This window comes from Lissotriton vulgaris, unplaced genomic scaffold (genome assembly GCF_964263255.1).
Source record: "Lissotriton vulgaris unplaced genomic scaffold, aLisVul1.2 SCAFFOLD_858, whole genome shotgun sequence".
Classification (NCBI taxonomy): domain Eukaryota; kingdom Metazoa; phylum Chordata; class Amphibia; order Caudata; family Salamandridae; genus Lissotriton; species Lissotriton vulgaris.
The window spans coordinates 464611-482808 of record NW_028243697.1 but is presented as its reverse complement, the minus strand read 5'-3'; positions in this window follow the sequence as shown (position 1 = coordinate 482808).

The window sequence follows — 18198 nt, the reverse complement described above, 5'->3', positions numbered from 1 at the left end:
GATTTTATAGAGGACCCGAGTTGCATCCTTTGAAAATGGCAATATATCTAACGATCCTTCAGGCTGTTGCAGATGAGCTTGCGGAAGGTCTTTCTTGAGTACTTGCTATATTGACCTTTCTTTCATTGCTATATTTATCTTCGAACTGCAAGTTCCAACAATTTTGTTTAAGTTTTGGCTTGGAGTCTGTTGAGGTGAAAATGTTGTTTGATTGTCCTAAACCCTTGTTTTCTTTCTAAAATCCCCCCACTGACTGATATATGAATTGAATATAAACTATCAGCCTGATTCATGAAGCGAAATAGCGCCCGCAATGGCTGCGAAAACGCAATTGCGGGTGCAAAACGCGGAATCGGCATTCAAGTACGAAATAGCGAAATCGCTAAAAAATAATAGCGATTGGAATAGCGATTACGCAGTAATAGTCGCAGACTCCGGGAAGTCGAGCATTAGCGATACGGAAATAGCGACCAACCACGGAATCTGCGAAATGATTAGCGAAACGCAATATTGTCTCAATCGGCATTCATGAAAGAAATACATTAGCGAAAAAGCGCTAAATCGCACGTTTGAGCGGCGCAATTTAAGGACAACTCAAAGCAGGTGGTAACCATAAAAGCCATGATGAAGCTAAATTTGAAAAACTGTTAGCCAATCACCAACAGGTCCAGGCCTGACCAATCACACATAAGGACATTCAGCAGCAGCATTAGGCGTTCCACAATGCCTGGGATGTACATGGTGGTGAGGCGGCGAAGGCTACAGCGAGCAGCACGGAGGAGACGCATGAGGCAGGCAAGGATTTACCGGCAGCGGGTCACCTTGCTGGGCCAAACCAGAGAACAGATTTATGCAAAATACAGGCTGAATGGGGAAATGATCACCTGGCTGATACAAGAACTCGACCCCATCATGCAGCACCCAACAAGGCGAAACAATTCTGTGCCCACACATGTGCAGGTATTGTGCAGCCTGCACCTCCTGGCCTCCGGCAGTTTCCAGGGCATAGTAGCCGCTGCTGGGGGGATATCCCAGCCCACCATGTCACGCTGCCTCCACACTTTTGTTGACGCCATGCTCAGCCAGCTCCACCGGCACATCACATTTCCCACGAGCCAACAGGAATTGGACCTCACTAAACTACAATTTTATAATGTTGCCCATTTTCCCCATGTCCTCGGCTGCATAGACTGTACCCACGTCGCCATCTGCCCACTAGCTGGCACGGAGTATATGTACCGCAACAGGAAGTCCTACCACTCCCTCAACATACAGATGGTCTGCAATGCCAAGACCATCATCACTGACATTGTGGCCCAGTACCCAGGGAGTACCCATGACTCCTTTATCTTCAGGCACAGCGGACTCCGCACACGACTGATCAGGGGAGAGTTTGGGGAAGGACACCTACTTGGTAAGTACACTTTGTCGACAATGTCACATTGCTATGAAGTAACTGCGCTGCACAGGCAATCAACATCTGCTCCTCTCATTCAGGTGACAGTGGCTATGCCCTACGGGAGTACCTCCTGACCCCTTACCTCAACCCTGCCACACCTCAGCAACGGCGCTACAATGTTGCGCACATCCGGACAAGGAACTGTATTGAAAGGACATTTGGCCTGCTCAAGAGCAGGTTCCGTATACTGCACAAGACAGGTGGGGCCATGTATTACAGTCCTGCAGCGTGCTGCCGCATTGTGGCTGTCTGTGCAATGCTTCATAACATTGCAACCAAGCGCCGGATACCAGTTGACATCTCAGGCAGTGAATCTGAGGGGGACGACCGGCCACCAGCACATGCGCACCATGCACGCGGGGAGAACCCAGCTGAAGGCCACAGACGTCGCAACCTCATCACAGCTAACAATTTCTAGCCCACCCCCTTCCCCCACCCCACATATCACAATTGCATGCAAAATGTAATGATTACACAAGGCGAATGTGTGCAGCAAAATAAATGTATTTGTTTGAATCACAAGATAAAAGGGTCATGGTAACAACTATTTTCAAAATCCAGTATTCCAGCATACTGCATGTAAAGGTTCATGGCAGGCTTAGCTTCAGCCTGCGCCTGTGTCCCTGACACAATGTCATTGGTGCCTCCGGCGCACATTTCCCAGGCGCCTGTGAGGCTCTTCCTCATCCTGGGCAGCTGGACCAGGCGTAGCCCTGGTGCTGCGCCTAGGTGGGGGGGCCTGCGTGGCAGAGTTGCTGCTCACGCTGGAGGCAGCCTCCCTCGCATCATCTCCCCCTACGATGGCCGGTACCACAGGTGTAAGCAGTGGGATCACGGCGATGGTCAAGTGCTCCAGCACCCGGGTAATCTCCTCGCAGCACTGGACCAGTTGGTGCTGCTGGGTCATAGAGCGCCGCGACAGCTGGGTGGTGGCATTTGCTGCCACATAATTTGAGTGACTATAGGTCGACAGCTGGCTCAACAGCTGGTGGTGGCGCCTGCGTGCAACACTGCGCTGCTTCCCCAGCGCTGCAGTATTGGCCTCCATTGCCGCCGTCATGCGCTCCATGGCCGCCGTCATGCGGTCCACCCGCTGGCCGACTCCCGCCACATTGCGGCCGATCTTATGCAGCTGGAGCTGGATGGCTCCTTGCTGCTGCGACTGGCGCTGGTGTAAACGGAGCATTCGCCGCTCCACGCTCATGCAGGCATGGAGATGCCCTTTGCCCCTCCTGCTGTTCGGCCGCTGTGTAGCGGATGTGGCTGGCCCAGATCGTGTTGGACGAGCTGCAGGTGTTGTAGCAGCTGGTGTCGCAGGTGCGGCAGGCACTGGAGGCACATTGGTGGGGGGCCTGGCCTTGGCAGCCGGTGGGCCTGCAGGTGTTGCAGCAGGTAAGGTGGGGGGCCTGGCTGCTGGTGTTGGCGCAGTGGCAGGGGCTGGTGGCTGGGTAGCGGGTAGGGATTCCTCCTCCTGGGCCTCCTCGACGATCACCAGCCTCTCGCTGTCACTGCTATCATCCGCACCTGTGAGGGTAAGTGGATACTCATTAGGTGCATGTGACTGTCAGACGTGCAGATGTTACATGCATGCTGGGTGACATTCCCTGGATGGCTGTGGATTTGTGCGCTTAGGAACCTTTCTGGCCGCATTGTGGTACTACTACATTGTGGACATACTACGTCTCCCACAATGCCTCAGGGCATTTCCTGATGCACAACATAGGCATGATTAAGGGCCAATGAGTGAGCCTATTTGGGCAGGGACGGTCATAGGGGACAGGGTCGCAGTCGCATGCCACTTACCTTGGGTGTTATGGGTGGGGCGGGAGGAGTCCAGAGTGGTCACGCCAACACACGCCTCCCTCTCCAAGGTGTCCTCTACCTGGTCCTCCAGGGGGGTGTTGGGTGGGACAGTCGGTCCACCACCTCCAGTGCCTGATGCCGCACCAAGGCGCTCCGCCACCTTCTCCTTGGCACGCCATCGGAGGTCGTACCAGCGCTTTTTCAGCTCCTCCACCGACCTGTCCGCAACGCCCACAGAGTTGACGCTGGAGGCAATCCCCACCCAGATCCTCCGCTTCTCCTGTTCTGGGACCCTCCTGGAGTTGGCACCAAAGAGCTGGTCGTGTTTGGCCACCACCCCTTCTATGAGGTTCTCCAGCTCCTGCTCGGAGAACTTTAGTTTGCGCTTGCGGCCAGCGCTGTTGCTGGGGCCAGGCAGAGGTTCGTCGGACATGGCGGTCGCTATTTCGGCCGGGTCGGGAGTCGCTAACGGAGGTTTAGCGGCAGCTTTCCGTCGTGTACACTCGAATGATAGCGTCACTGTGGTGTTTGGGGGTGGGATTTGGCTGCTTCCTGGTTGTGATGTCATCACGGTGCTCGGAATGCGTCTTCCCGTATTTCCAGATCCCGCGAGAATGCGACTTGCAATCCCGATCGCACGGGATTGCGAGTCGCAATCCCGTGCGATCGGGATTGCGAGTCGCAATCCCGTGCGATCGGGATTGCGAGTCGCAGTCCCGATCGCTGGTGGCCGGAAATAGCGATTATTCTGCGTTTTTTGTAGGTCGCTAACGGCTTTAGCGCCCGCGTGCGAGTCGCTATTTTTTCCCCGAAAAGTACATGAATGCCGTTTTGCGTTTTCTCAATAGCGAGTCGCTATTATTCGCTATTAGGGACACGCAAAACGGCATGTACATGAATCAGGCTGTATAAACATTCTGAAAAAGAATCTTTATGAATTAGAGTTGGCAATGTTGTAAGAGACAATACAGTTATAGACATTGTTGATTTTTGTGGATTCCAAATATGGAGGGAGAACGCCCGGATATTCAACATCCTACGTCAAGAGACACCAAGCAAAAATGGACACTAATTTGTTTGACTGCAAGTCTATTTAGTGTCATAAATATTTGTGCGATATCTTAGTTTTTACATGTGTGTACGCCCAACACCCACACCGCCTGAACACTATTATTTTACCCTTTCACCGATAGATGAAAAACATAGATTCTCCTATAAGAATATTTCCTTCATTCGAATGTTGCATTATACTCATAGTATTACTAATATTTACAATATTTACAATTGTTGGGTCTGTGGATTGTTACCCGTACATCAGGATGTGGGGGGAACCCCTCTCATACCACTCCCATTCTCCATTCTGGGGCATTGTTATGTCGTGGGGATGGAAATTACTTATTATAGCAGCATGTATAGTAGGCGCTATTCTAGGTTACTGCCTTTGCATTCAGTGTATTCCTATTATATGCCCGCTCTGTACTTCTCTATGCATGTCCTGTATCCCTAAGTGAATATTCATGGTGTTCATAAACAGCCTATGCTTCAGCAACAAATTGATGATTTTATGAAAAAAGATACGAGAAGCTTGAACAATAAAGATAGAGCACCTTCAGCTGTTACAGTATAACACTGACTCAGTTTATTATGCTTTGATGTTTCCTGTATTCGCAAAGTTTTAAGTGCCTGGAATGTATTTTTAATTAGACAAAAATGTATTTAGCATAAGCTAAAAGGAGGGACTGTTAAACAGTAAAACATTTATTCTGTTAACTTAGCCTCCACTTTCAGCCATTTTGTCTGTGAGCCCCTATTTTGTGTTACTGTGGGGACTTTATGTAAAGTCAGAAGTTACATGTTCAATGAAATTTGGTTGTGCTGATAATACTTATGTGCCAGAGTAGAGGCCCTGCCCTGCCGAAAGGCCAGAGCACACATATGTTCCTATCTACAAGCCCATCAATGCCTGGACCCACCCTTGACTATCTGTGAAAATGACGTGGGAGGGGGTTTACCAGGATTCAACAGTTCAGCATGTAAGCATTATACAAAGAGGTTGTGTAAGGGGTTGTGTAAGTGTAAGCATTATGTAACAATGACAAAGGGGTTTTAATGCTTGTCTTCCTGTACCAAATTTATATAAATACCAGGTTTAAAACCATGCTAGTCAGTTCCCTCTCAGACACTTGCAGTGTCTGTATGACAGAGCCCGCTCATGAGATGTAATAAACGTGTGTTTTGTTCCACTCCAGTGTTGATCCTCATTTTGTGAACCCGTAGACTAAGGGTGTCCCTGCACCAGTGAGACAGATAAAAATCTCACTTCAATTTAGGCACTCACAATACCATCATATCACAATAATTAGTTTTGTATTCTTAGTTAATTGCATTATACATAGTTCCAGAGGTGTGTAGTGTAGTTCCTATTTTCCCCTTAGGCCCTGCGCATTGGAATAACATAAACAGTAGTATAGACGTAGAAGTGCGGATCTTCCAGGTCTCCACTGACTATGCTAAACTTAATTGGGTTTGTTACCAACTAACAGAGGTCACTGGAAACTTTCTTGACTGAATAGGAAGTGATCAGCTTCCCTGGTACAGACAAGAAGGGATTCAGTTTTCCAACAACCGCATAAACATGACAACTTTGCTCCTCAGATAAGAGTCAATCTCTAGGGTCGTGTGAAACAATAGACAGTTATTTTACTCAGTCAGTTTTGTGCAGTTTACTTTCACCAAAGTGCAGAGAATAGAGAGACGGGCGTTTTCAATAAAAAGGTATTATTTATTGAACAGTCTTTCTTCTCGTACAAGAGAAATGAATTGCCACAATTGCAAGACTAGTTATTATCAAAAGTGCGTACAGTAAGATGAGTATTGCGAAATAATACTGTAAAAGCATTGATATGGTTTCTTAGCCATACAATGGTTTAAAATGAATAAAACATATATATATTCATATATACATTCGGCTAACGTACTCAACTGGTGCTTACCCCAGTGTACCTGACCTAAGCCTAATACTTGGGAGGGGAGTAAGTAAGTAGCTTTAAGTTAAGTTGGTTTTGCCAAGGTTTGCTTCAAGAATTCTCTATAAGGGTTTAGTCAACACCATACCTCTGGAATAGAATGTTGGAGGTCTTGTATCTCCTTCCAGGACTCGATATCCCAGTCACTCGCAAGAGTAGGCTGGAAACGGCGGAGCTGGATTTTCTCGGCAGGAGAAAAGACAGCGTCTCTCTCAGCGCGTCGAGGAGGGGCAGCGTCCGTGGGCAGCTTACATCTGCTGGGCTTTGCAGGGGACAGCTGTTCTGCTCCTATGTTCACCACACCATCGCTCGCTGATGTCGTTGAGGCAGCGATAGCATCAGTATCAGCTTAGCAGCTTCAGCTTCAGCGTTTGCTTAAGGCAACGTTGGTAATATTTATACCTGAAAGGTGCCTTGTTTGACGTAAGTTTTTGGACATAAGACGTCAATAAAGATGTCACTAGGAAGTGATCGTTTCTCAGTGCTCATTAGAGTTTTATTACTAATCAAAACACAGCAAGTGGGCTTTCCCAGGTTGCTGAGTTTTTATCTTGTTGAAGAATTCGGAGTGTAATCTAGGAATCTTAGATAGTGGCTTCTGCTGTGTCATTTGCTCTAATGAGCTGCAGAGGAAGTTATTCTGAAATATGGCTCTGATCGTGTGAGGCCAGAGACGAGTTTCTGAATATTGCATTTGATCGGTTATGCCAATATAGGGGTACCAAGGGATTATAGCCGTATAGGGGCATAAGGTCACAGTATTGATCGGGGCCCTAGATTAGAACGCGACACCCACTCCACGAATTTATGTCCTTCAATTTACTAAAAACTATAGCAAAAGATGCATGTGTAACATTACCCACCCCAAAATACATATATGCATTTGAAAATGGCGTATTTGAAATACATGGAATGTACTGTACGTCTTTAAGCATAGAAATCATTCAAAATTATAGCATATGTAATCAATGAACGATTTTGTGAAAAAATTACACATGAAATATCTCTTAATACAGAGAAGAAGGGCAAGATAATTTCATCACATATAAATGCATTTGTTATAAAATGTGCTAGAGGCTGATGTAAAGTTATTATGTCTCTAGATTTACCAAAAAATAGAAGCTTCTGTTCTCTATGAATAGGTCTACTTTAAGCAAAGAATTTTCGTGCCAGAAAAGGTAAATATTTTTTAAAAAGTGTTCAATTCAAAAAAATTCTTGCTGAACGGGGGAATAGAGTTCCAACGCTTTTCAGCAGTTTTTGTTGATCAAAACTGAAGACCGAATTCAGAGTTCATGAGAACGCTGTGTGTCGGAATGCTTTTCAAAAATTATTGTTTCTGTTCGGGGGAGAACATCATATCAGACAGGCTCTCAAAAAATTGGTCTACAAAATCAGGTGACAGTTCGACCAAGTTCGATAGTGCTGTAACTTGGCAGGTGTGAGAATGATTGCTATCATCAAAGTCTGGATCAGCAATGCTCACAGAAGGTCGTACCTGGGTGATGTTGCTTTTGTTTTTCGCTCCACTGTCACGCCCTAGTCGTAGCACAGGAGTCTCAACGAATGCCATCATCAGGATTGGTAGCCGCTGGGGACAACACAATGTGTGAGCCGTTATCGGACTTAGCAAAGTATCGATATCCATTGGTACTGCTGATGGAAGTGCAAGACAGATGTCCAACACGCACTCATCTCCGCATAGCATACATCGAAGCACAGGTAAGATGCAGGATTGCCATATCGGTATGAATGAAAGAAACCAGGTCATGGTTAGATCTCTCAGCCTGGCCAATCCAAGGACTCTAGTTATTCTGTCCCGGTAGCGGATTGCTAGGATTGTTTCTTCCATCCTTGTAGGAGTCATGTCTGAGCTTTGGCTTGCCATATCGGAGCAGGAGGGTCAAAAATAAAATCCCTGCTACAAGTCCCAAAATAAGGGGTATTCCGCCAAAGACTGAATGTACAAAATTAGGAATGATTCCCAGAATTGCTTTGAATGGTGTTAGCAGTCCCGTAAAAATCGTATTAAATATGCCTGGGATGCCTGTGGCACTAGACATGTTAAGGAGTTGGCTAAGCATTTCTACGAAATGCATGGGGCAATTTGTTGATAAAAGGTCATGAATCTCTGTAGCCGTCCTTGCAACTAGGAGATCATACGTCTCTTTTGATGACGGGATGGGCACTGTTGTCTGCAAAAGCACAGACTTCATTCTGCTTAAAGTATCAATTCATATAGAAGAGAAATTCAAACGAGGCCAAATGGGAGTCTCAGTGTCTCCAGGGCCGTTTGGAAACAATGCTTGCATACAGCATTTGACCATGGATGTTACGCTTACGAGATAGGCTTTTCCTGGCAAAAGGCCACAACAGCTGTGATCCGTTATTAGAATGTAACTCCCATTTGCGAGTTGCATAAAGAAAGGCTCTATCTGCGTTGCAGGTGTGACATTTTGGTGGCATGAAAGGTTGTTTGAATTACCTTCACAGGCTCCGTGGAAATTAATACCCTGGCACAAAAGTATACCGCTTAGTGAATGCTTACAGTTTTCACCACTAAGAAATACATTTTTGTTGCTGTCACTATAGCATGTGTGTGTGTATGGTAATTTCCATGTTGACTTAATGTATCCTTTACCCAATCCTTCATACTGGCCAGTAGGTATGTATTCAAGGCATTTTTTAAATCGGAAAGTTGTTATTGGAATTGTGATAATCCCGTGTATTATCCATTCAATGACAGGACTTTCTGACATTGTCAAAGGTAATCTCTCAAGTTTTTTGATGCTCAGGATTGTATAGTCTGCTCCTTTCTGTGCCAAGCTGATTACTTGTTTATCAGTAAGGTTAAAGATGGAAAACAATGACGTTGTGTTGATTAAACGCCAAGGCACATAGCCTGAACGAAGATTTTGCAGCGTCCAGCCTAACTGTACAATAGAACGCAATTGTGACTGGCCATGCTGTAACATTAGCAAGTCTTTGTCTATTATATCAATGGCAGATGATACAATGCTGTCCAGTGAATATATTCTGGAGGACAGAGTCATTAACCCATTGTCCACTACAGAAAGTGATTTTTCCAAATTAATACGATCAATTTCTCGTATTTTTTCAGCTGTTTCAATTTGTGTGACTTTCCAAGCCTCGTTGTATACCGCATATATACTGGTCGCTATGAAACGTTTTTGACGCTGTTTGTGAGGTCCCATAATGAAATCGCGCAAATCAGCAACATCTTTAAGTAAAGACAAGTGTTGCTTAATTTCAGCCAGTGTGGATGATTCTAGCCATTCAAGGCACAGCTTCCCTACACTGTATGTTGTTACTATCCCTGGATGTTGTCTCTGGGAGTATCTAGGGTCTGGTCTGGACATTGTGAACCCCAGTGTTCTATTCAGAAATCTATCTTGACAGTTGTTTGTGTCAGTAGGCCAGATTAACCACTTTTTCCAATCAGGATGTGTTCTGTTTAGATGTAAAATTTTTGATACGTCTATCTCAATATCTGTTGTTGCATTATCAGGTATTGGCTTTGAAATAGACGGTTTGTTAAGGTCCTTGATCTTAGCTAGGCCAAGACAGGTTGTTTGTTGAATTGTTTCATTTAAAAACATTATTTGCTCTGGGATCATGCAGGCTCGAAATAGTGCTTCTATGCCTTGTACCTGCCAATCTTTTGTACCCCAGATTGTTTTTGTTTCAATGTTATTTTTCCAATAATCAAAACCAAATGTCATAATTTTTTCATAAAATGCTTCTGAATATATCAATTTAGTATTTGTCAGCATTGTTTTCAACCCTGTTTTATCTAACAGTTTGTAATAAAATGTTTCTGCATCACTGGTGTTAAACCCTGAAATTTCTCATAGAATGTTTTAGAACAGCTTTTAGGTGGAGTAGCACAATGTTCCCATTGGTTATACTTAAAAAATTTCTAGGCTGTGCAGATTTATGCAAGTATTGATCACCATAGTGTTTGTAGCAGAACATCTGTTCATAACTAGACGAACCTTGTAAATAATCATGATCTGTGAATCTAGCTGACATTACTAAATCAGACATCATATTATTAATACTTTCAAAGTCCCAATCATCAGAGAATGTACTAGGTTTTACAAAGTCACTTAAGGAAACTTTGAATTGATGAGGATACTTCAGGATTTCGACCGGACCATATATTTCATAGTCAGTTTTCTCCCATACTACCCCACCGGGTATTGGAATGGCTGTGACATTTACTGTTGACAGTTCTCTTTTCTTCATGTGGGATGATCTGTGTGGTTTGAGGACTAAGTTGATGTTCTGACTTGCTGTGTCCATTGTACTATATTTTACCTCAATGAATTTTCCCAAACAAAGTACCATGATGAGCCAAAGCAGGAGGAAAAATATACCTAGACCAAACCAGAACTCTAACCATGGAGAAATAAGGTACATTTCCTTGAGTTGATGAAAGAGTTCTGTTGCTTTTTCTTTAAAAGTCTTTTTTGTTTCTGGCATCACTTCGGGGTTGCTTTGATCCTCAGAAAAGTTATCGAAGTTGATGAAGTAGCCAGAGGCAGTTCTGTCAATTGTTGGAATTGTTCTTTCAATTTGTCTTTCGGTAGCACATTCTGATGCCACATCATTGTAGACTGGTGTTTCTTGACGAACTGTTTCAATCTGAGTTTCAAGAGGCACGAGTTCCATGGCATTATTGCATAGTACTTCTCTGTGCACTGCAGGCTGATTTAATGTGATTAGTCTTTCAGTTTGAACCTCTTGGATTGTTGCAAGTTTGGGTATTCTGTTGTTTCTCGGGAGTACACTGGGCCTACTATTGATTATCCCCTTCGATGCTGATGACGAGCTCAGCTCGTCATCACCTACGGTTGGCGTGTGCTGATGACGAGCTGAGCTCGTCATGTATCGCGGTAATTCAAAAAATGCCGCACAGCGCAAAAATCGCCGCAGCAGCGAAGCGGTTAAAGGCCACATGCTTGTGGTTTTACCAGGTCGATTGATACAACTCTGTTCTCCTTTTTACCAGCAAGGGGCGGTAGTACTACTGATCTTGTTCCGTTGACTGCTAAGACAGGTACTGCTTTTCTGTAAGAAGGCCCAAATTCCTTCTTCACCGCTATTTTTTCTCTGACTAGATCCCCAATCTTTGGAATCCAGACAGGCCTTGCTGGGGCTGGTGGTGCCTCGTCAGTGGTAGCTGGCTGTTGCTTTAACTTTATGTTGCTTAAGGATTTTCTTGTTTCATTCAGTTCCTGTAAAACAGCCAAACGATCTTTGATGTCAAAGTCTGTTTTCTTATCTTTTACCACTGATACCTATCTAAGTCCTGAATTCGCATTCTAGTTCCGAACAATAGTTCGTATGGGCTGAAACCTTTTAGAGAATTTCTTGGCAAGTTGTTTAGACTTAACTGGACACTTATTAAATGTTTGACCCACCCAGCACCTGAACCTAATACCTTCGCTGTTATAGATTGCTTTATGTCCCGTTTTTTTCTTTCTACCACACTGTTCCCTTCGGGGTGTGACGGACAAGAATACCGCAAGCCAACGCCCATGCTGGCCATGGCCTCCTTATAAGCTCGAGAGCTGAAAGCAGGACCCTGGTCAGAATGGAACATGGCAATTGCGTATGTGCCGATAAAGACTCGCAGATCTTTTATAACCCTTCTGGCGTCAGCCGAGCGCTGGGGCCTCATTTTTTAAGTGTGTTTAGCCTAAATGATTAATAGGACGCTGGATGGCATGTAGACAGCATTATGCCTCCCATGGCAATAATGCGCTTGACTCATTGCTGCGATCTCTGTCGCAGTCCGGGCAGTTCTTTACATATTTGTAGTGGTGTAGGCTCATTCCTGGCCACCAGTACACTGATTGTAATTCTTTCAGAGATTCCTTCATCTGTATGTGCCTTGGACCTTCACCCATGTGTGCGTCTGCTATTAATAACTTCCTCCTGTTCATGTTTGGAATTACCCTATCCCCCACTCCAGGGATTCGAGCAAAAGGAACGTAGTTTGCATCAATTACGTATGCATAATTGAGTGGATAGTTCACAGGCTGTGCTGCACAGTCGCCTTTTACGGACGTTTTGACTGCCAGCATGGTTTCCCCGTCTATGTATTTTTCTGAACGCTTTTTTGTGGCTACGGAAGCCGGTTTAGTTGCTTCCGCTGTGGCTGTATTAGCCAATGAATTCCCTGCAACGTGAACGCCATCACGTTGATGACTCAGAGTGTGTACCACGTGAGTCTTTTGTAGTTCTTTCTGTAAAAGAGCTACTTGTTTCCAAAGCATTTTATGCTTGATTGTGGCACCTGTGTCATCTTTGTAATCATTTTCAATCCAGCTCTGCAACTTATTATTGTAAGAGTTGACGCAAAAATGCGAATCGCTCACGATAAGTGTCGGGAATTCACGTTCTGCATTTTCAAGCGCCATCTTTAAAGATCTGATTTCAGCTCTCTGAGCCGAACAGTATCTAACTGATTCAGTTTTTGTTATTTTCGGTCTAAATTTACCGCACAGCCAACGACCTTTAACAATCGCGCAGGCTGCATCGTAGGATTTGTTCTCTACATTAAAATGCTGTGCAAATCTATCTGTATAGATTATACAGGCGTACTGTGGGAGAGGCAGAAGTTCGATTGGCAGAGGATATTCTTCTTCATATTCTAAATCATTCAGTTTTTTGAATTGCGGGGCGAAATAGTATTTCACATCTTCCGCTCCAAGAGAATCTACACACTGTATCCATTTCGGATCCAGTAAGACTGTAGGCATGTTTACTGGGCTGAATAGCGCCTCGAAGGCGAATTCCGCTGTGAGGATATTGATCCTTTTGCCATGTGCTAGTTCTCGTTCATTCGCTAATGCAGTTTCTACTGCTTTCACAGTATTTTCTGTTGGACTGAATGTTTTTTCCGCTTGTGTGTTCAAGTGAGATTTAATTGAAATTGGTACCTTTTCTCCCTCATTAGAGGTCAGGTACGTGAATCCGCATCTTCCTGGGATGACTCGGATTACAAGATTGCGTGTGTTGTCACGTGTATCTAATTTTGTTTTTGCTAACATGTCTGTTTGCAGTGATCTCGAAATTTCTGTGTGTTTTTGAGTCCAATTGATTGGTTTAAAATCAGGTTTAATTAGTTCGTAGAGAGGTTTAACCCTCTCTGCGTAATTTAGAATGTAAGTTCTTCCGAAATTCAGGAAACCTAGAATCGATTGTAAATTCTTCAGCGTTTTTGGAGCTTGTAGTACAGCGCACTTCTCTAAGAAGTTGTCCGCTAGGCTTTTTCCTTCACTTGATAATTCGTATCCTAAAAATAATACTGTCAGATGGGCAATTCGAGACTTTTTAAAGTTGAATTTGTAACCCTCTGCTGCGAACCCAAGTATAATGGTGTTCACTCTTTTCAAGTGAGTCTCCAAGTCGTCGTCTGTGAGATAGATATCATCTACATAAGATAATGCCTCATCATCATACATTTGTAGTAACTCTGTTACTGTGGCTGAGAATAGTCCTGGGCTGTTCTTGAATCCCTGTGGGAGCCTACAGAAATTTTTCTGAGACCCCATTACTGAGAAAGCAGTCAAGTATCTGCTTTCTGGTGCAATGTTTTGAAACCATTAGATATGTCTAATGTCGTTTTATATTTTTTCCTAACTATGTTATTCATTAGTGCAGCACTATGCGAATTTTGTACTGCAAATGTTTTGCAACATGCATTAAGGTGTCTGTAGTCCAAAACTAGACGATATGAATTGTCTGGTTTGGAGACAGGAAACAAAGGATTGTTCATTTGAGAGGTGCATGTTTCAATCACCCCCTGGTATTCAAGTTGATCTAAAATCTCCCTGACTTGTTTTTTAGCTTCTTGCTTAATGGGATACTGCCTTTGTGCAGTCGGTTGACTTTTTAACTGGATTTTGTGAGGAGGAGAGTCCTCGTCCCATCCTACATGATTTTTATATAATGCTGGTGCCTGGGCTACTGCCCATTTCCTTGCATAAGTATATTTTTTGTGAATCGGAATGTGATTCGAGAAGGCAGGCATAATCATTTCTTCGCCACGAGGGCACTCCCTGACAAACTCTGGGGGCCAATCTTTTTCAGCTAACAGGATATCATAGCCTTTTGAGAGTTTATCCCAAAATAGACCCCTTATTTTCCTAGTCTTATCACCCTCTATATGCAATGTTATTTCGTATATCTTATGGGGCTCGCTAACTCTGGTGTCGGCAGTTTCAAACTGAATGTATTCATTCGTGTCCACTGTCTCCAGATGACTCATCAGGATCTTGCAGGCTATACTGATTTCTGCTGCACTGTCTAACATTGTCTGTGCCCACTCCCCGTTTTTCAACTGTGTCCTCAGTATTCTCGGCATGTACGATTACTCTAATACTGGCTACCTTCTTCTTTGGAAATTGTAACTTTTTACTTTGAGCAGGTTCCTTGTCTTTGGACTTGGTGTGCTCTCCTGGGTCTGACCGTCCTCTTCTTTCCGATTTCTGCGAAAAAGATCGAGAGGGACGTGTATCAATACTTTGATATCTATCAGGTTTCTTCAAATTATCCCTATTTCTAAGGTTATATATTTTCTCAGAGGGCTCCCTCTGGGGAGACTGGTGTTCTCGAGTCGGAGTTCTTTCCCTCCGTCGAGGAGACCTTCCTCTGGACTGGAAAACTTTTTCCTAGGGAGTGGATTGTTTATTTCCATCCCAGCTCTTTTTAGGAGTGTTTGAAATATTTTTAATACATAATTTTTCAGTATTTTCGAGCAGTTGGGGCTTTACTGGTTTTCCACCCTAGCCGTCTCTACCTAGTTCTTCATAGCATTTTTCTATGATTCTGGCAAGCTCAATTGGTTGATCTGTTATATCTGTTTCCTTCAACTTCTGGCGGATCACCACAGATGCTGCTTCTCCTTTTATATTGGCTAGTAATATAGCCGAGACCTGTTTGAAGCCTTTCAGTAATTTCATACCAAGAGTTAAAGCAGGTTCTGGACCGTATTCATTTTGAATCTGTTTTAGCACATCTGGTATTACCGCCATAGACGGAACACCATGTGTTTTTGTGTAAATGGAAGCAAAGACTGTACCCCAAGTGCGACCCCCATAGGAAGGCAGATGGTCACGATCCTATGTTTCTCAACAGGGGTAGTATTCGGAAATACTGCCTCTATTTGAGTAATTTTCTGTGCTAACCAGAAAGGAATTTGTTCCCGTTTTATGGGTGTTTTACCAAGACATGACTGTATGTTCTGTGGTGTAATTTTATTAGTGTTCCCCTGATGAGGGATCAGCTGTGGTGTATTAATAGCTGTTTGGACTGTAGCAGTCCGCATTACATATTGGACTAATTGCCTATGTATTTTAATTAATGTTTTTAGCTGTACTAACAGCTCTTCTTTTGACATTTTTGCAATGTCCGGATGTGGTGTGTAGCTGGCTAGAACCGGCCACGTTGCTCCTGGTCTACCTAGTGGACCGAGCCTGGTAATATGATCATTGTGTTTTAGGGCGCCTTTAAACCAGAGCAGGTGCTCTTGGTATTTTAATGGTATTTCAATCTCCTCGAAAGGAGCGTACTCTTCCGGTGGATCCCTACTATGTAGTAGTGGAACTCGTGTGTTGCGGTGTTTGCCTCTGGAAATTTTATCCATGAATAGAATACCTCTGTCTGCCGATATTCGAGTGCCTCTATCACGAAGACGACTGTGCCACCTTGTGTGGTCAGTCCATTTTCTATAAGTTTTGACGTTATAGATTTTCTTAAATGTGCCGGGATGATTATTGCACCCGGTTCAGTAGTCCCGTCGGGACCCTGCTGAGTCGCATCTACTGCGGCATCAGTTCCGTTGTTTTCTACTGACATTTTATAAATGCAGGTTTTGCGGAGCAGGTCTCCAAGGAGACAAAGATTAGGTGCACAATATTTTGGAACACTGTATCCTTCCACGTTGAATAAACCAGAGCTTTACATAGGAATCTCTTCCTACTAAGGTCGCGCGGATTTTAACCTTTCACCCACTCCAGACGTCTATTGGAGAATTTATGGGAGAAAGGGGTCTGTGTGAAAAATGCACGACTGAGTTACTCTAACGCCTTACCAAACTTTTGGGCGCCATGTAGTGTAGTTCCTATTTTCCCAATAGGCCCTGCGCATTGGAATAACATAAACAGTAGTATAGACGTAGAAGTGCGGATCTTCCAGGTCTCCACTGACTATGCTAAACTTAATTGGGTTTGTTACCAACTAGCTCAGAGGTCACTGGAAACTTTCTTGACTGAATAGAAAGTGATCAGCTTCCCTGGTACAGACAAGAAGGGATTCAGTTTTCCAACAACCGCATAAACATGACAACTTTGCTCCTCAGATAAGAGTCAATCTCTAGGGTCGTGTGAAACAATAGACAGGTATTTTACTCAGTCAGGTTTGTGCAGTTTACTTTCACCAAAGTGCAGAGAATAGAGAGACGGGCATTTTCAATAAAAAGGTATTATTTATTGAACAGTCTTTCTTCTCGTACAAGAGAAACGAATTGCCACAATTGCAAGACTAGTTATTATAAAAAGTGTGTACAGTAAGATGAGTATTGCGAAATAATACTGTAAAAGCATTGATATGGTTTTTTAACCATACAATGGTTTAAAATGAATAAAACATATATACATTCATATACATTAGGCTAACGTACTCAACTGGTGCTTCTAACTATGCCTACCCCAGTGTACCTGACCTAAGCCTAATACTTGGGAGGGGAGTAAGTAAGTAGCTTTAAGTTAAGTTGGTTTTGCTAAGGTTTGCTTCAAGAATTCTCTCTAAGGGTTTAGTCAACACCATACCTCTGGAATAGAATGTTGGAGGTCTTGTATCTCCTTCCAGGACTCGATATCCCAGTCACTCGCAAGAGTAGGCTGGAAACGCCGGAGCTGGATTTTCTCAGCAGGAGAAAAGACAGCGTCTCTCTCAGCGCGTCGAGGAGGAGGAGGGGCAGCGTCCGTGGGCAGCTTGCATCTGCTGGGCTTTGCAGGGGACAGCTGTTCTGCTCCTATGTTCACCACACCATCGCTTGCTGATGTCGTTGAGGCAGCGATAGCATCAGTTTCAGCGTGGCAGCTTCAGCTTCAGCGTTTGCTTAAGGCAACGTTGGTAATATTTATACCTGAAAGGTGCCTTGTTTGACGTAGGTTTTTGGACATAAGACGTCAATAAAGATGTCACTAGGAAGTGATCGTTTCTCAGTGTTCATTAGAGTTCTATTACTAATCAAAACATAGCAAGTGGGGCTTTCCCAGGTTGCTGAGTTTTTATCTTGTTGAAGAACTCGGAGTGTAATCTAGGAATCTTAGATAGTGGCTTCTGCTGTGTCATTTGCTCTAATGAGCTGCAGAGGAAGCTGCAGAGGAAGTGATTCTGAAATGTGGCTCTAATCGTGTGAGGCCAGAGACGAGTTTCTGAATATTGCATTTGATCGGTTATGCCAATATAGGGGTACAAAGGGATTATAGCCGTATAGGGGCATAAGGTCACAGTATTGATCGGGGTCCTAGATTAGAACGCGACAGGTGCAGTAAGAAGGAGAGGAAAAGATTCATGAAGTATATACCATCATATACACGTAAAAGAATGTCTGTAACCAAAAATGTGGCAGAAACTTAAATACTGAAGAGGTCACACCCCTACACACTAAAAGCAGGTGTAATCTACATGATTGAATTTGAACTACATATCATTCTTATGAGCAGCCCTCATACAGCGTTTGCAATCATGCAACACTGTCCTCTCCTGCTCAAACATAGGCCACAGGATAATAACCCAAAAATAAATAAAAACATATCAAGAGCCGGCACAGTCCTACAGAGTATTCAACTATGGTATGACACATAGCAA